This window comes from Stegostoma tigrinum, chromosome 5 (assembly GCF_030684315.1).
Source record: "Stegostoma tigrinum isolate sSteTig4 chromosome 5, sSteTig4.hap1, whole genome shotgun sequence".
NCBI lineage: Eukaryota > Metazoa > Chordata > Chondrichthyes > Orectolobiformes > Stegostomatidae > Stegostoma > Stegostoma tigrinum.
The window spans coordinates 126,331,149-126,347,413 of NC_081358.1; the positions used below are offsets into that span (position 1 = coordinate 126,331,149).

General features: G+C 44.9%; 1 protein-coding gene and 1 long non-coding RNA gene across 4 annotated transcripts in view; one reads left to right on the top strand and one right to left on the bottom strand.

Annotated features, from left to right (window-relative positions):
• Positions 1-12,129: 12,129 nt before the first annotated feature.
• LOC132209595 (uncharacterized) lies at positions 12,130-16,094 on the bottom strand. The gene is made up of 2 exons (XR_009445793.1): positions 15,554-16,094; positions 12,130-15,349 (listed from the first exon to the last, which is right to left on the bottom strand). It is a non-coding gene; the product is annotated as an uncharacterized LOC132209595 (long non-coding RNA).
• Positions 15,742-16,265, top strand: part of osbpl1a (oxysterol binding protein-like 1A) — a 203,802-nt gene continuing 203,278 nt past the window's right edge. For all 3 annotated transcript variants that reach the window (XM_048529335.2, XM_048529336.2, XM_059646272.1), the window contains exon 1: positions 15,742-15,873. The gene's annotated coding sequence lies outside the window, so the exon portion shown is untranslated. The remainder of the gene's footprint in view (positions 15,874-16,265) is intronic.

Below are 16,265 nucleotides of genomic sequence, written 5' to 3' on the forward strand. Positions count from 1 at the left end.
CGCGTGCGCCAGCCTCGGCCCCGCCCCCTCCCTGTCAGCAGATAGAGCGTATTCACAACGCGTCACAGGTCACAACCTCACCGACTGACAACTTCCGTCGGTGCACTCGGAGCTGAATGAGCGGATTGGCACTCTGCCGACCCACTTCAGTTCTCATTCTGACCACTTACCTGCTCCTGGCTTCTCCGAGTGAGCACATACTTATTTTATTTTACAGTGATAATGGGAACTGCAGATGCTGGAGAATCCAAGATAATAAAATGTGAGGTTGGATGAACACAGCAGGCCCAGCAGCATCTCAGGAGCACAAAAGCTGACGTTCCGGGCCTAGACCCTTCATCAGAGAGGGGGATGGGGTGAGGGTTCTGGAATAAATAGGGAGAGAGGGGGAGGCGGACCGAAGATGGAGAGGAGAGTGTAGGTGGGGAGGTAGGGAGGGGATAGGTCAGTTCAGGGAAGACGGACAGGTCAAGGAGGCGGGATGAGGTGTTAGGTAGGAATTGGTCCAGGTCCTTGACCTGTCCGTCTTCCCCGGACTGACCTATCCCCTCCCTACCTCCCCACTTTCTTTTCTCTCCATCTTCGGTCCGCCTCCCCCTCTCTCCCTATTTATTCCAGTTCCCTCTCCCCATCCCCCTCTCTGATGAAGGGTCTAGGCCTGAAATGTCAGCTTTTGTGCTCCTAAGTTGCTGCTTGGCCTGCTGTGTTCATCCAGCTCCACACTTTGTTATCTTGTTTTATTTTACATCTGCGATTCAAATTAAGTCAAAGTTTGACTGAGGAGGTCGCCCATTCAGGAGAAGAGATGAGGAATCCTTTCTCTGAGGATGGTGAATCTGCGGAATGCTTTACCACAGATGCTGGATCATTAAGTATATTCAAGTCTGCGGTAGATAGATTTAATCAGTAATGGTATCAAGGCAGGAATTTTTTTCTGAAGGAGGGTCTGGGCCCGAAACGTCAGCCTTCCTGCTCCTCTGATGCAGCTTGGCCTGATGTGTTCATCCAGCTCTACACCTTGTTATTCTCAGGAAAGTGGAGTTTTATTTTGTTACGGCACATGGGCTTCACTGGCCTCTGCCAACATTTATTAGCCACTCCTAATTGCCCAGAGAGCAGTAAAGTATCAACAACATTTCTGTGGGCCCAAAGTCACATGCAGGTTAGACCAGGTAAAGATGGCAGACTTCCTTCCCCAAAAGCTATTTGTATAAGTTGTTCTCCCACCCCACCCCTGAATGTTTCATGGTCATTGTTAAACTCTCAATTCCAAATTTTTATTGAATTCAAATTCCACTATCTGCTGTGGTGGGATTCATACACTGCTCCTGAGAACATTACATGGGTTTCTGGGTTTATTTTCTAAAAATAATTTAACTAGGCCATCACTGGACTAGTAATCAAACCTCAGGCTAGGGTTCTGAAGATGTATGTTTGAATCTTGCATGGTAGCTGGTGAAATTTAAATTCAGTTTAAATGTGGAACAAAAGCTACCTTGATGAACATTGACAATTAAGAAAGGGAAAAAAATCCACCTGGTTCACAAATGCCTAATAGGGAAGTAAATCTGTTGTCCTTGCTCATTCAGATCTGTATGTGACTTCAGGCCCACAACGGCTGACCATGAATTGCCCTTTGGGGAAATGGAGTCGACAGTAAATGATTACCTAGCCAGTCGCACTCATGCCCCCACATAAATTTTTTTAAACCCTACAGGATCTCACACATTTCAACCAAATTATCTCTTGCTCTTCTAAACTCCAGTTGAAACATGTTTGATATGTGTCCAATTTTCCTCACAAAATAACTCACTCATTTCAAGTGTTAGTCCAGTAGCCTCTCTAAATTGCCTCCAACACATTTACATCCTTCCTCAGATAGGGAGACCATTACTCCACACAGTATACCAACTGTGATTTCATCAGTGCCCAGTATAACCTCCTTATTCTTGTATCCAATTCTCCTCACAATAAACAATAACATTCTATCAGCTTTCCCAATTACTCACTGTCCAGCATTCTAGCATTTTGTGATTCATACATTACAATATTTCAATTCCTTTACTTTTCTGACACTGCTTTATTTAGAACAAAATGTATTGGATAAATAGTTGAAAAGGAAAAAAGAGCAATGAATAAACATCAAGGGTACAGAACTTATTGGAGAGTTATTTCAAAGAGCTAAGCTGGACTTTCGGTATGGTTCCATGAATTTAGTAGTTGTTCCTTGCCAATGCCATTCACAATGGTGGGGTCAGCTCCTTTTTGGATACTGAAGAGAGCCAGCTCTGACTCTTCACTAGCACACCTGGCTCACTGTTTCTATGCTGCATGATTGGGTCACACACATCAGTATATGTGCTGTATATGCTAGATAAGATTTATTAGATGTTTAAGCAGAAGTAGGCCATTCAACTGATCAAGATATCTTGGTTAATCTGATAAACTTTGACTCCACTTTCCTGTCTTTTCCCCATAACCCTTACTACTTAAAAACCTGTCTGTCTTGGATATACTAATGACATCCTTGACAGCCCTCTGTGGTAAAGAATTCCACAGACTTACTACACTTGAATAGAAGAAATTACTCCTCATCTCTGTTTTAATTGTGTGACCCATTATTCTGAGATTATTACATTTGGTCCTAGACTGTCTCACAAGGGGAATCGTTTCAGCATGCACCCTGCTGAATCTTGTAAGAGCCATGTATACTTTGATCATGGATAAACAACTGTTAAATTTTAAGAATTGAAAAGCCAACTTCCCCTGTGGCTGGCCAGGGCGCAACCCACCTACAAAACTAATCAATAAAGATTCCTGTCTAATGACATCAATTACTACTTTGGAAAACTGGGAGGAGATATCAAAATCCCATAAGTAATTTGGAAAAAATCATATCATTCCATAAACTTTACTCTCTTTGCATTGAAATCTCAGCACTGGAATTTTACAAATTGAATATTTCTACCACAATTAAAATATTTTTTGAGATAGAATTATTGTCTTCCACTCCCTCTACCACCAACACTCAGTAGCAGCAGTGTGTACCATCTACAAGATGCACTGCAGAAACTCAAGAAAGCTCTTCAGACAGCACCTTCCAAACCCACATCCACTTCCATTTAGAAGGACAAGGGAAGCAGATACATGGGAACACCACCCCCTACAAGTTCCCTTCCGAGCCACTCACCATCCGGAAATATATCACTGTTCCTTCACTGTCACTGGATCAAAATCTTGAAATTCTCTCCCAAACAGCATTGTGGATCAACCTATAACACATGGGCTATGGCAATTCGAGAAGGCAGCTCATCACTACCTTCTCAAGGGTGACCAGGGACAGGCAATAAGTGCTGGCCCAGTCTTATCCCATGAGTGTGGAAAATAACTGGATCATCAATCCTTCACTGTCTCTTGGTCAAAATCCTGGAGATCTCTTTCATCAGCACTATGGGTGTATGAATACCAGATGAATTGCAGCAGTTCATTAACAGTGCAGTTAGTCTGTAATAAATTCTTGATCAAACTGTGGTGTATGAACATTAGATGTATGTATGAATCCTCACCACTTCTTGATTGATTAGCATGTTAATGTTGTCTTGCACAGTTGGAGCGAAATTATCTTTCGGTTAAAAGCAGTGCCAGTTTAATCCATTAGAGGGCAGCAATCATTTACAGTGCTCGATACAAATTGAAAGGGGGATGCTTTGATCCAAGCAGTAGTGGAAGTTGCTGGAGAAACTGAGCAAATCTGGCAGCATCTGTGGAGAGAAAATAGAGTTAATATTTTGAATCCTGTGACCAGATGCTGCCAGATCTGCAGAGTTTCTCCAGCACTTTCCATTTTTGATTTGGTAATGTAGCAAACTCCTGCTTTTTCCCCTCGTACATTATTTTTATCCAAAAAGTCATCCATTGCCCTGTAGAATGTCTCCGTTGAACCTTCCTCCATCATATTTCTGGGCAGTGCATTCCATACCCTGACTACTATCTTTTTTATTATTTATTCATGGGACGTGAGCAACACTGGCAAGGGGAGAGAGCAGTTGAGAGTAAACCACATTGCATTGGGCCTGGAGTCAGGTGTAGGTCAAACGAAGTAAAAACTGCAGCTCCCTTCCCAATGTTCTGCGGACCCAGGTATGAATCCTGCCATGGGAGATGGTGGAATTGGAATTCAACAAAATAATCTGGAATTAAGAGACAATCTGATGTCCATGGAAATGATTGTTGTAAAAAGAACACACCCCCATCTATGTCAACGGAGCAGAGTTAAGAGTGTTGAGAGCATCAAGTTCCTGGGAGTGACGATAACCGAAGACCTGTCCTGGACTTCCCAAGTAGATGCGACGGTCAGGAAGGCACAACAGCGCGTCTTCTTCCTCACGACATTTGCCACATCCATAAGTTCTCTCACCAACTTCTACAGGTGCACCATTGAAAGCAAACTGTCCAAGTGTGTAACGGCAACCGCTCTGCCCAGGACCGTAAGAAACTACAGAAGGGGGTGTGCACAGCCGAGACCATCACGGAAACCAAACTCACATCCACGGTCTCTATTTACACAGCTCACTGCAGTGGGAAGGTGGCCAACATTATCAAAGACCCATCACACCCCGGTAATGATCTCCTACAGCCTCTTCCATCAGGCAGCAGGTACAGAAACCTGAACACACGCACCAGCAGGTTCAAGAACAGCTTTCCTGATGCTATTCGACTGATGAATGGACTCTCTAACTTCCAATAATGCTGACCCTGTTAATGTTGATCTTGCCTAGCACACACCCGGTGCCTTACTCTGTCCAGATTTATGATCTGTACATCCTTGCTTACTATGATTTGTCTGTGCTGCTCACAAACAAAAATTTTCTCAAAAATTTTACTCAGGTACATGTGACAATAAATAAAGCAAATCAAATCAAAAACTCATTACGTTGACGAATGTTCTTTGGGGAGGGAATTCTGCCTTCCTTATCTGATGTGGTTCACTCTTAACTGTCCTCTTTGAAATTAGCGTGGATAATATGTGCTGTCCTAGCCGGTGATACCCACATCCTGAAAATGAATTTAAAACATGCATCTTCATGGGAACATTTCTTCCAATCATCACATTGGTTAAATTGCTTTTTGTCCCCATCTCCAATATTTTCATAACTAAGAGACGCATTAAGGAAAATGAAAACAATTTTTTTTTAATGCCCTGTCTCTTTGCCACCATCTCCTGCCAACTCCTGGGTTTCTTGTGGTAATGTCCAGGACTTACAACTATACTGAGTTGACGGAAAGTCATCACATCTTCACCACATTTCATGGTGGCTACAGCATCCACACAGGACTATTCTCCAATAGCACAATATCTTGCAAATATCCATGATAGGTAAAACAAACAGATAAAGCTGATGTGCAAGAAGGCATGCTTGGTCCATTGCCTCCCGGATGCAAGGGCTGGGGACATAATGGAATGGCTAGATAAACTTCTGGAAAGGGAAACTGAACAACCAGTGGTTGTGGTTTATGTGGGAACCAACAACATGGGGAAGGACAGCTTGGTGGTCTTGCAGGATCAGTTTCAGGAGTTAGACAGTAGGCTGAAATGCAGGGTCACCAGGACAGTAAGCTTAGAAATTGTACCTGTGCCAGGAGCTTCACCATTTAGGCAAAGGCAGGTCAGGGAGGTAAGTGTGTGGCTGGCTGGATGATGTAGAGGGGCGAGGTTCAGATTTTTGGGACATTGAGATAACTTTTGAGAAAGGAGAAAACTGTTCAAAAGAGATATGCTTTACCTGAGCAGAAACGGAGCCAATCTCCTGGCTGGGAGATTAAATACTGCAATGGGGGTGAATTTAGACTTTTAGTGGGGGGTGGGTTATCCAGTTATCCTAGGGCAGACTGAGAAAGAATGGGTAATGTCATTGTTTAAGAATTGGGCAAAGGATAACATAGGAAATTTTAGACCTGTCAGCTTGTTATCAATAGTGGAAAACGAATGCAGCCCATAATACAGGTCAAGGTAAACATACACATAGAGAAAATGGGTGAGGTCCTCAATGAATATTTGCATTGGTATTCACGAAGGAGATGTAAGTGATGATGATGAGTCTGTAGAACATAGAACAGTACAGCACAGAACAGCCCCTTCGGCCCACAATGTTGTGCCAAACTTTTACCCCAATCCTCAGGTCGATCTAACCTCCACCCCTGCCTTACACTATCATCCAAATGCCTATCTAATAGCCGCTTAAATGCCCCTAATGAAGCCGACTCCACTACCCTCTCTGGCAATGCATTCCACGCCCCAACCACTCTCTGAGTAAAGAACCTACGTCCAATGTCTCCCCTATATCTACCTCCTTTCAGTTTAAAACTATGTCCCCTCATAATAGCTACCTCCACCCTAGGAAAAAGTCTCTGGCTGCCTACACTATCTATACCTCTGATCATTTTGTACACCTCTATCAAGTCAACTCTCATCCTTCCTCATCGTAAAGAGAAAAGCCCTAGCTCTCTCGTAAGACCGTCCCTCCAGTCCAGGCAACATCCTGGTAAATCTCCTCTGCACCTTTTCTAACGCTGCCACATCTTTCCTGTAATGAGGCAACCAGAACTGGACACAATACTCCAGGTGTGGCCGAACCAGGCTTTTATACAGCTGGGGCATAACTTCACAGCTGTTGAACTCAATCACTCTATTCACCATACGCCTTCTTAACAACTCTATCCACCTGGGTGGCAATTCTCAGGGAACTGTGGACATGAACCCCAAGATCCCTCTGCTCCTCCACACTGCCAAGAATCTTTCCATTAACCCTGTACTGTGCCTTCAAGTTTGTCCTTTCAAAATTCACCTCACACTTTTCAGGGTTAAACTCCATCTGCCACTTCTCAGCTCAGCTCTGCACCGTATCAATGTCACTTTGTAACTGAGAACAGCCCTCCGCACTGACCCCACAACGTGACCCACCTTCATATTGTCCGCAATCTTGCTAATCCACCCTTCCACTGCTCCATCCAAATCATTTACAATGATCACAAATAGAAGAGAACCCAGAAGAGATCCTTGTGGTACCCCACTCATAACTGAGCACCATGTTGGAATATTTTCCATCCACTCCCATCCTTTGTCTTCTAAGGGTCAGCCAATTCGAAATCCAATCTGCCATATTTCTCCTATCCCATGCCTCCTTACCATGAGACTACCATGGGGAAACCTTATCAAATGCCTTACTTAAATCCATGTATACTACGTCCACTGCTCTACCTTCATCCACGTGTTTGGTCACTTCTTCAAGGAATTCAACAAGGTTTGTGAGGCATGATCTACCCCTCACAAATCCATGCTGACCATCACAAATCAAACTGTGCCTTTCCAAGTGATCATAAATCCTATCTCTCAGAGCCCCTTTCCGCTAATTTGACCACAACTGATGTAAGACTAACTGGCCTGTAATTTCTGTGGTTATCCCTGTTCCCTTTTTTGAACAAAGGAATGGCATTTGCCTCTTTCCAATCTTCTGGCACTATACCCGTGGACAGTGAGGGCGAAAAGATCATCGCCAAAAACCCTGCAATCTCTTCCCTCATTTCCCATAGAATCCTTGGATAAATCCCATCAGGCACAGGGGACTTATCTATCTTTAACTTCCTCAGAATTCCTGACACATCATCTTTACATAACATCAACCTCCTCTAGCCTACCAGCCTGTCCTCCTCTACAACTAGGTCCTTCTCAGTTGTGAATACAGAAGAAAAGTATTCATTAAGGACCTCTCCTATCTCTTTAGGCTCTGTGCTCAAATTCCCTTTACAATCCTTGATCAGCCCTACCCTTTCTCTGGTCATTCTCTCATTCCTCATGTATGTGTAAAAAGCCTTGGAGTTTTCCTTGATCCTATCTGCCAAGGTTTTCTCAGCCCCCTTACAGCTCTCCTAAGCCCTTTCTTCAGTTTGTTCCTGGCTAACTTGTATCCCTCTGGAGCCTTTTCCATTCCTGGTTTACGAAACCCTACTTAAATATCCTTCTTCCTCTTAAGCAGTCGTTCGACCTCTCTCGAGAACCAAGGCTCCCACACTCGACCGCATCTTCCGCACCTGCTCGGGACAAACATATCGAGCACACGCTGTATGCATTCCTTAAACAATCTCCACATTTCAATAGTGCTCTTCCCTGACAGCATCTGTTCCCATTTTATGTTACCCAGTTCTTGCCTAACAGAATTGTAATTACCCTTCCGCCAATTATAAACCTTACCCTGCCGTATGTACCTATCCTTTTCCATGACTATTGTAAAAGTAACAGAGTTATGATCACTCCCACCAAAATGCTCCCCTACCAACAGGTCTGACACTTGTATCAGTGATAATGGGAACTGCAGATGCGGGAGAATCCGAGATAATAAAATGTGAGGCTGGATGAACACAGCAGGCCCAGCAGCATCTCAGGAGCACAAAAGCTGACGTTTCAGGCCTAGGCCCTAGGCCCGAAACATAAGCTTTTGTGCTCCTGAGATGCTGCTGGGCCTGCTGTGTTCATCCAGCCTCACATTTTATTATCTTAGGTCTAACGCTTGGCCCAGTTCGTTGCCAAGCACCAAATCCAAAGTGGCCTCTCCTCGTGTTAGTCTGTCTACATCCTGTGGCAGGAATCCTTCCTGAACGCACTGGACAAAATCTGCCCCATCTAAACTATTACAACTAAAATGTTTCCAATCAATGTTTGGAAAGTTGAAGTCACCCATGACCACAACCCTGTGACTTCTGCACCTTTCCAGTATCTGCCTCCCAATCCACTCCTCCACTTCTCTTCAACTATCAGGGGGGTCAGTAAAAAACCCCCAACAAAGTGACTGCTCCTTTCTTGTTCCTGAACTCAATCCAAACTGACTCTGTACTTATCATTCTCGAACTGCCTTTCAGTAGCTGCTGTACTAGCCCTGACTAGCAATGCCACTCCCCTGTCTCTTTTTCCACTCCCCCTATTTAGATTAGATTCCCTACAGTGTGGAAACAGGCCCTTTGGCCCAGCAAGTCCACGCCGCCCCTTGAAGCATCCCACCCAGACCCATCCCCCTATAACCCACACACCCCTGAACACTACGGGCAATTTAGCACGGCCAAACCACCTAGCCTGCACATCTTTGGACTGTGGGAGGAAACCGGAGCACCCGGAGGAAACCCACGCAGACACGGGGAGAATGTGCAAACTCCACACAGCTTCTAAAGCACCTAAATCCCGGATCCTCCGACAACCACTCCTATCCCTGAGGGACCCAAGTTTCTGTAATGGACACAACATCGTAGTTCCGAGTACCGACCCATGCTCTAAGTTCAGCTGCTTTATTTCTGATACTTCTAGCATTGAAGTATACACACCTCAAACCATCTCGGTGTCTGCAATTACGCTCCATCGACCGAATTTCTTTATAAACCACCTCACTCCCTGTTGTGTCTGTTGGAAGGCCAAATACCTCATCCTCTGAATTATATATCTGGTTCCCAAGCTCCTGCCAATCTAGTTTTTTTTTCCCATACAGCTCGAGCAAACCTCCCTCCCAGGATATTTGTGCCCTTCTGGTTCAGGTGCAACCCGTCCTTACTGTACAGGTTCCACCTTCCCCAGGATGTGCTCAATTATCCACATAATGGAAGCCCTCCCTCCTACACCAGCTCTGTAACCACATGTTTAGCTGCACCCTCTCCCTATTTTTTACCTTGTTATCATGTGACACTGGTAGTAATCCAGAGATAACTACCCTGTTTGTGCTGGACTTCAGCTTCCACCCTAACTCCCTGTACTCGTTTTTCACATTCTCAGTCCCTTCTCTCCCTATGTCACTGGTACCGATGTGTACCATGCCTGCTGGTGGCTCACCCTCCCCCTTAAGGATCTTGAAGTCGCGATCCGAGACATCATGGACCCTGGCACCCGGGAGGCAACATACCATCCGCTCATCTCATTCGGGCCCACAGAACTGCCTGTCTGTACCTCTTACTATTGAATCCCCCACTACAATTGCTCTCCTATTCTCCCCACTTCCCTTCTTTGCCACAGGGTCAGGCTCAGTGTCAGAGACCTGTCCGCTATGGCCTTCCCCTAGTAGGTCCCACCCCCTCAACATATCTAAAATGGTACACTTATTATTGAGGGAAACGGCCACAGGGATCCCTGCACTGTCTGCCTATTCCCATTCCCCTTCCTGACAGTCACCCAGCTACCTTTTTCCTGTACCTTGGGTGTGACCACCTCTCTGTAACTCCTCTTTGTCGCCCCCTCAGCCTCCCGAATGATCCGGAGTTCATCCTGCTCCAGCTCCCTAACATGGTTTGTGAGGAGCTGGAATTGGGTGCACCTCTCGCAGGTGAAGTCAGAGGGGACACTCGCAGTGATCCTTAAGCCCCACATCCTGCAAGAGGAGCATGCAATTGCCCCGGCTTCCATTCCCTCTACTCCAGATTCCCAGAAGAAGAATGGAAAAAAAAAGCCTTACTTTACCAAACCTCTACACGTGTAGTGTTTCGGGTTTAGCCAATGCCTGAATTTATCTGTTTCTTTCTGGCTCGCGTTCCCTCTACATGCCCACCGCTTAAACAAAGGGGCCGTTTGCTACACGAGGTAAGTTTGTTTATACAGGGTGAAACAGAAACTGCCTAACCTTCCCCACGTCCCTCTGGCTCGCGCTGCTGCCGCTGAAAACAACCTGTGGATGGGAATGTTAATATTCTAGGGCATGTCAATACAACAAAAGAGGTGGTATCGGGTGTTTTGAAAAGCATTATGGTAAACAAGTCCTCAGGACCTGACGGCCCTTGAACAAAATCTTTGCATTCCCTTTAGGCACAGGAGAGGTCCCAGAGGACTGGAGCATAACCAGTGTTGTTCCTTTGTTTAAGAAGGGCAACAGGGATAATCCGGGAAATTTCAGACCAATGAACCTTACATAATAAACAGTCGGGAATAATTGGAGAAGATTCTTAAGGACAGAACTTATTCACATTTGGAAAAATATGGACCTATTAGCGATGGGCAGCATGGCATTGTGTGGGGGACGTTGTGCCTCACAAACTCGTTTGGCTTGTTTTCACCCAGTGGCAGACATGATTGATGAGGGCAGGTCTGTAGATGTTGACTTTAGCAAGACCTTTGATGAGGTCCCTTGTGAGAAATCGGATGTGAATTTACATAGTATCTGCAGTGAGTTGGTAAGATGGATATAGATCAGGCTTAGTCATAGAGCACAGAGAATAGAAGTGGAAGGGTGTTTTTCTGACTGGAGATCTGTGATCCAGTGATATTCCACTGGAATCGGTGCTGGGACCCCCTGGTGTTTGTGATACATACAAATGATTTTGGAGGAGAATGCCGCTGGTCTGATTAGTAAGTTTACAGATGACACAAAGATCAAGGGAGCTGCAGATACTGAGGAGGATTGCCAGAGGATAGAACAGGATATATATAGGCTGGAAACTTGGGTGGAGAAATGGCAGATGCAATTTAAACAAGACAAATGCGAGGTGTTGCATTTTGGAAGGACTAATGCAGGAGGGAAGTATACAGTAAGTGGCAGACCCTCAGTGGTATCAACATACAGAGGGATCTAAGCATACAGGTCCACAGTTCCCTGAAACTGGCAACACAAGTGGATGAGGTGTTCAAGAAGGCACATGGCTTGCTTGCCTTCATTGGTTAGAGCATGGAGTATAAACATTGGCATGTCATGCTGCGGCTGTGTAGAAGTTTTGTTGGGCCACATTTGAAATATTACATATAGTTCTGGTTGCCACACTGCCAGAAGGATGTGAAAGCTTTGGAGAAGGTACAGAGATGGTTTACAAGGATGTTACCTTGTTTGGAGGCTACAAGGACAGATCGGACACTTGGTTTGTTTTCACTTGAATGTCAGAGGTTGACAGGTGACTCGATAGAAGTTTATCAAATTATGAGAGACATAATCCTGAAAAGGTGAGCTATCGCAGAGATGCACCAACCGACACATATGAAAATAGTGTAAAGATGCAAAGAATGTGAAATGATCCTGAACTTGGAAGAAGTAGCTTTCACTCTCAAACTACAGATAACAATGTTAAAGGCGTTACTCCGTGGGGTGGTGTTAGAAACAACTCTTATACAGTAAGGATTGTTATGTGTTTAATGTCCTAGGTACCAATACAAATCAACCATTCCCTGCAGCCAGAGGAAGAACATCATTCCAAGAATGAGCAAATAATAGATTAACATCTTACAACGTGCACAAATAACAGAATGGACAGCCAGAGTCTTTTCCCCAGGGGACATAGGTTTAAGGTAAAAGACAGTAAGTTTAAAGGAGATGTGAGAAGCAAATTATTTTAAACAGAGGGTTTATAGAGCCTGGAATGTGCTGCCAGAGGTGGTGGTGGAGGTGGATACAATAGCAATATTTGAGAGGCATCTTGACAGATACACGAATAGGCAGCGAATAGCAGGATCCAGACAATGTAGAAGCTAAAGGTTTTTGATTTAAGAAAGGCATCTATTCAGCACTAGCTTGGTGAGACGAAGGGCTTGTTCCTGTGATGTACTGTCCTATATTTTTAATAAGGCTTGAGCCATTTGTTCACTGTGAAAACCTGATACTGAGTCAGGATGCATTTAAAGCCATCTTGGGGGATACTGTCTACTCTAATCAGAGCCTTTCTCACCATATATCACAAGTTTGAGTCACATATAGACAGGATGGTTAAAAAGGCACTTGGGATGCTTGCCTTCATTACTCAGTCCTTTGAGTTGGGAAGTCATGTTGAGATAGTACAGGACATTGGTGAGGCCTCTTCTGGAGCACTGTGTCCAGTTCTGGTCCAGTTATAGGAAGGATATTATCATGCGGGAGAGGGTTGGAAAGAGATTTATCAGGGTGTTGCCAGATGTTGTTCGATAGCCAGAGACTTTTCCCCAGGGCAGGATTGACTGCCACAAGGGGTCACAGTTTTAAGGTGTTAGGAGGAAGGTATAGAGGAGATATCAGAGGGAGGTTCTTCACCCAGAGAGTTGTGAGCGCATGGAATAGTTTGCCAGTGATAGTCGTGGAAGCGGAGTCATTAGTGACGTTTAAGCGACTGCTGGACATGCACATGGACAGCAGTGAATTGAGGGGAATGTAGGTTAGGTTATTTTATTTTTGGATTAGGATTATTCCACAGCACAACATCGTGGGCCGAAGGGCCTGTACTGTGCTGTACTTTTCTATGTTCTACGTTGCCAGGTCTGGAAAGTTTGAGTTATAAAGAATGGCTGGATAGGCTGGGACTTTGTTCACTGGAGCCTAGGAGGTTGAGAGGTGACCTTATAGAAGTTTATAAGATAATGAAAGGTACAGGTAGACTTAATTATAGTTGGCCTTTCCCTAGGATGGGGAGTTTCAACACTAGGGGACACATTTTTAAGGTGAGAGGAGAGAGACAAATGTTTTACACAGAGGGTGGTTTGCATGTGGAATGAATTTCCTGAGAAAGTGGTGATTGTGGGTACAATTACAACATTTAATAGACATTTGGATAAGTACATAATTAGGAAAGGTTTGGCGGGATATGGGCCAGGAGCAGGCAGGTGGGACTAGTTTAGTTTAGGTTTATGTTTGACATGGACCGAAAGGTCTGTTTCCATGCTGTATGACTCTATGACATAAAAAAAGCCTCTTGCCATCGCTATTAGTCCTGAAAAGTGCCCACTGTACCTCGTATTTCCAAACAGCACCTTCTGAACCCATCGGTACTTCCATCTTGAAGGACAAGGGCAGCAGGTACATGGGAACACCACCCCTGTAAGTTTCCCTCCAAGCCATTCAACATCCTGATTTGGAAATATATTACCATTCCTTCAGTGTCGCTGGATCGAAATCCTGGAATTCCCTCCCTAAGGGCATTGTGGGGATACATACAGCACATGGACTGCAATGGTTCAAGAATGCGGCTCACCACCACCTGCTCAAGAGGGCAACTAAGGACAGGTAACAGATGCTGGCCCAGTTAGCAATGTCCATATCTAATGGGAGAATGAAAGTACCTTGGCAGTTAGATAAACGTGTGAAGCCGGCTGTTTCACTCTGCCAGTACGCAGTAGCAATATGAGTGATATTCTCCACTGACAGGATGCTGCAGTCAAGGCCATAAAGACAGTCAGCCTAGCTTGCAAACAGCTAATGTGGTCTGTGAATTTCAGTACTGATGTGATGCCAGGTGCTCAGCACTAATTAATGATGATCTTTCAGAGAACTGGTGAACTTATGAAGGGTCAAATTGCTATAACATTCGTGGGATTCCAGAAATTCATTCACAGGAATAGATGAGTCAATGGGCAGTTAAGAGTGAACAATACTGGTGTGGATCTGGTAACGGCATGCAGAATAAGATGGGTTTGTACAACAATTGATGGTCACCATTAAGTCAGTTCCATATTGCTTGTTTTTTTTTAAATTGAATTCAAACTTCACATCTTCCATGGTGGGATCCAAACCCCAAAGAAAGGGATAGCACAGTGGTATTATCACTGGACTGTTTATTCAGAGACCCAGTAATGTCCAGGGGGATGATAAAGTGTGAAGCTGGATGAACACAGCAGGCCAAGCAGCCAGGGGGACCTGGATTCAAATCCTGTAATGAAATCTGGAATCTACTGATGACCACGAATCCATTGTCAATTCTTTGAAGAAAATTCCACCTGGTTCATTAATATCCTTTAGGGAAGGAAACTGCCATCCTTAGCTAGTCTGGCCTACATGTGATTCCAGACCCACAGCTATGTGATTGACTTTTAAACTGCCCTCCACATGTCAGTAAATGCTAGCCTAGCCAGTGATGCCTTCACCCCATGAATGATTTTTTATTAAAGTCCCCAGAACAATGGTCTGGGATTCTAGTCCAGTGAATATTACCCAACGTCACTGCCTCCCTTCAGGTGACCTCATGAATTGCAGTCTGTGATGCTACCAGCAAAACTGCAGACAAGTCTAGAAAGAGGAAAAAACTGAAGAAACTCAATTAGTCCAGCACTATCTATGGAGAGAGAAACGGTGAACATTTTCAGTCCATAGTATCACTTCTTCAGAACTTTGATTTTCTGCGTTTCTTAGCATTTTCTGTTATCACTTTAGACTTCCAACAGCTGCAATGTTTTGCATTCATTTAGGAATTATACAAGATACAGTAGAGAAGAGGCCTCTCAGCCCATCGAATCTGTCCGGCCAAAAATACACACTGCTCCTATCTTCCCGGACTAGGCCTATAGCCTCGAATGTTATGTCACTTCAAATACGCATTCAAGCTTTTCTTTAAAGGTTGTGAGATATTCCGCCTCAACTAGCCTCCCAGGCGGTGCATTCTACAAAGCAGAAATGGATGAAAACATTTTATTCAAATCTCCTATAAGCCTCCCGCGTTTCACTTTAAAAATGTGCCCCCACGGTGTCAAGGCAGGTTTTCGGTTTCACCACCAAACAATCCGAAACGCGAATCTATTCCCCACTCACAAATCCTGAACCCCTATCTTGAGAACATCGGAACTTTTACACGTGATTATGTTTACTTTTTTCGATGCTTGTAAATCCCTTTTTGCGACCCCCGGTGAGCGATTCAATGCAGCTTGGGCTGCCGTACGACGAAGCGGCGGGGGGAGGGAAGGGTGGCAGGATTGAGGTGGTCGGGCCTCGCTGTTTGGAAGTTTGTCCTGTGCGGCTTTCGGTGCTGTGTTGGTAAGCCGGAACTCCCTCTCGCGGGGGAAGCCCCTGTGTTCGTTACATCGGCTGCAATTGTTACATTGTAGTCACGCGCTCCAGGGGCAACATTCCATTGGAACCCAGCGTTGGCGGTCGCTGCGTGGCACTGCCGTGGTCTTGTTGGAGGCAGGTACGCACGCGGAGCAAGATCAGGGCTGTGGGGCTGTCATTGCTGTGAAACAGTTTTGTTTTTATTTGCAGTTATCACTAGCTGTTCTGAAAACCAATGCTCCTTGCTCCTCTTCTTTGCCTGTCTCTCTCTCTCTCTCTCTCTCTCTCTCAGAGTCACAACAAAGCCCGGGGTGGGTCTCTCTTGTGAATTGGTTGGGTACGAGTTTGTCCTTATGTCACTTGTCTTTGGGTCGTCCTGCAGCATCGCTTGCAGACGGCAATTTGTTTTTTTTTGGTGTGTGTGAGTGCCCTCCTCCCCGTTGTAAGGGAGGCGGGGGTCGCTGGGGTGGTCATTAAACCTGTATTGTATTTGATGGTTTCAAAAGCATTGGGGGTGCAGACAAGGAATTG